The 3,023-nt window shown below is 36.0% G+C and overlaps 1 pseudogene; it reads left to right on the forward strand.

Annotated features, from left to right (window-relative positions):
* Positions 1-1,760: 1,760 nt before the first annotated feature.
* Positions 1,761-2,213, forward strand: LOC101726162 (prefoldin subunit 4 pseudogene; annotated as a pseudogene).
* Positions 2,214-3,023: the final 810 nt, after the last annotated feature.

Genomic DNA, 3,023 nt, shown 5'->3' on the forward strand with positions numbered 1-3,023 from the left:
CGGGAATTGAACACAGGTCCTTGCATTTGCAAGGCAGGTAGTGGAACCACTGAGCTAAATCCCCAGCCCAATCATTTTTAAAGATAATTTTAAAAAGAGAAAATAAAACCCATTAAAAATCTAGTATTACCTTAGTAAAAAATGAATGTGACCTATAAGAAGAAAATCATATTTTAATGGGAGATTTGACAATGTGTGCCATATTCCTATAAATCTTCCTGAGTTTAATCCAAATACTAAAAAAAATTCCAATGTGATTTTTAAAAATTATAAAAATGAAGTAAAGTTTGCTGAGAAAATTAGAAAACAATCAAGAACATTTTGGGGGAAAAAAGTGCAGTGGGTCTAGTTCTACTGACATTAAGACATAAAAACTGCAATAATTAGAGCAGAGTGCCTTTGGAAGAGATGTAAATTAATAAAATAGTGATCACTAGGAAATAAATCCTATTATGTCAAACACTTTAGTAAATGCTAAGGAGAAAAGATTTTCAATAGTGGTGTCAAGGAAATTTCAACTCTTCAAAATAAAAGTTCCTCATTAGATAATAAAATGTGTTCTGCATAGAATTTTGCAACCAGTAAAACAGTAAAAAATTTCAAAGTAGAAAAAATGAATAGCAAATGTGGGAGGGGGGAGTTTTTGAAGTTATAAACGTGATGAGAAATCAAAAAAGGAATGAAGTAATATTTTGCTATATGGACTCCAAATTTTTGCATATTAGATATAAACAGAAATAAACAACTAATGTGTAGAAGCTTCATACTCTGATAAAATTCCTCCCTTCCCTGCTTTCAGCCCCCACTTATTACAAACAGGTGATAATACTAAGCAGGGTACAAAAAAGGAAAAATCAAAATGATCTAATTGAAGTCAAAGAGAATAAATGTAAGTACCTCCATGCCACATAAACAAACAAAAATGGCACAGTGAGGAGAGTTGAATTGCAGCTGTACAGCTACTGCCTTGCATTTGCATGTCCAGGGCTCCAGCTCCCACAGAGTGGTGAACACTAACAGTGGGAACGTCCTAGAGAACCTTGAGGATGGGGATGAGAGGTGTGGCTCCCTCTTGCAAGAGGAGACTGAAAAGGTAAGTTGGCTAACTCATTGTTTAGAGATGTGATTCATGGGAAGCAGTGGACGTTGGGAAGCAGGAAGTGAAAGACAGCCTGATGTAGCAGTAGAATCTGTGATGTCTATAACATCAAAGTAAGACAGGAATACCAAAATATCACTGCATTTGTCCTTCTGAACTGGGTACCCCAGGCTGCTATGTGGAGACAGAAGCAACATTTTATTAGGTAGGAGGTGATGGGTATGGAGGGGAAAAGAGAGGAAGTAAATACAAAATTAAAGTCTTTCCACTCAAAGTGAGCCTCCTGCAAAATAAAATTCCAAAGGCATATTAAAATATCTAACATAGGGCCGGGGATTTAGCTCAGTGGTTCCGGTGCCTGTCTCGCAAGCACAAGGTCCTGAGTTCAATCCCCGGTACCAAAAAACCCCAACAAAACTGTGATTAAACTGTACATTTTAAACAAAAAACAAGACAAAATATTTAACATAAGAAAAAATATCTTACCTCCCAGTTGGAACATAAATTCATTTCAGATAAAATTAATTTTGCTAAACTGTTTGATGTGGAATTGAAAATAAATATGCTTATGATGCTTAAAGGGGTAGATAAGATATTCTTTTCCTTAGAAAAAAACCCATAAAAGTATGTTCTTTAAAAATATAACTTTGAGAGTCCCAAGATGGCGGCCACCATGAAGAAGGCGGCTGCAGAAGATGTCAATGTTACTTTCGAAGATCAACAAAAGATAAATAAATTTGCGCAGAATACGAGCAGAATCACAGAGCTAAAGGAAGAAATAGAAGTGAAAAAGAAACAACTCCAGAATTTAGAAGATGCTTATGATGACATCATGCTCGCAGATGATGACAGCTTAATGATACCTTACCAGATTGGTGACGTTTTCATAAGCCATTCTCAAGAAGAAACACAAGACATGTTAGAAGAAGCAAAGAAAAATTTGCAAGAAGAAACTGATGCCTTAGAATCCAGAGTAGAATCAATTCAGAGCATGTTAGCAGATTTGAAAGTTCAGTTATATGCAAAATTCGGCAGCAACACAAACCTTGAAGCTGATGAAAGTTATTTTATAATACCTTTTAAAATTTGTTTAATAAACTTGAATATTGTTTAAAATGATAATTTCCCTTCAAATGACATGGAAAGGAAAACTTTCTTTTTTTAAAGTTTTCATTTATTGTGAGACCTAAGTGACTCCATTCTAAAATTTGGTGGCATAAATTTCAGTTCTAAGAAAAACCACAAGATGTATTTTGACCACCTTCATGTGATAGTGTTCAGCCGTCCCCTAGCAACAGCTAATCAGTAGTTGGCAACCATTTGCAGCTTGGGTGCGCAAGGCACAATCAATCAGGTTTAATTGCCAGTCTAGAACCTTGCTGTAACCACTATAAAAACCCCTGCTGAATTGGAGTCGGGGCTCTCAATCTTGACCCGCTGCGGCGGTGACGGTTGGGAGTCCCTGCTCGAGCTTGAATAAACGACCCTCGTGTGTTTACATCGGAATCGGCTCCTTGGTGGTCTTTGGGGACCTCGAAATCTGGGCACAACATTATTTAGTGGAAACTTGCCTATTTTCATGTCTTGCTTATTTATTTTATATTTTTAGAAGACAGTATTCATCTATGTATTTTGCATAATGATTATATCAAGTCTAGGGGCTTTATGTCATATTACTAAAATCAGTTAACAACAACAACAACAACAAAAATATAACTTTGAGGGCTGAGGATGTAGCTCAGTGGTACCATGTCTGCCTGGCAAGCACAAGGTCCTGAGTTCCATCCCTGGTACCAAAAAACTAAAAAATTAACGAAATAAGCAACTGATAGATTTAAAAGTTTCAGTTTTCCAAGATGAAAACTTACTACTAAAACTTATACTAAAAAGTGCCAGACTATACTATTAAGAATGGTGAAGAAGG

This window comes from Heterocephalus glaber, unplaced genomic scaffold (genome assembly GCF_053883595.1).
Source record: "Heterocephalus glaber isolate CG9 unplaced genomic scaffold, H.glaber_assembly_v1.0 deba00000621, whole genome shotgun sequence".
Classification (NCBI taxonomy): domain Eukaryota; kingdom Metazoa; phylum Chordata; class Mammalia; order Rodentia; family Bathyergidae; genus Heterocephalus; species Heterocephalus glaber.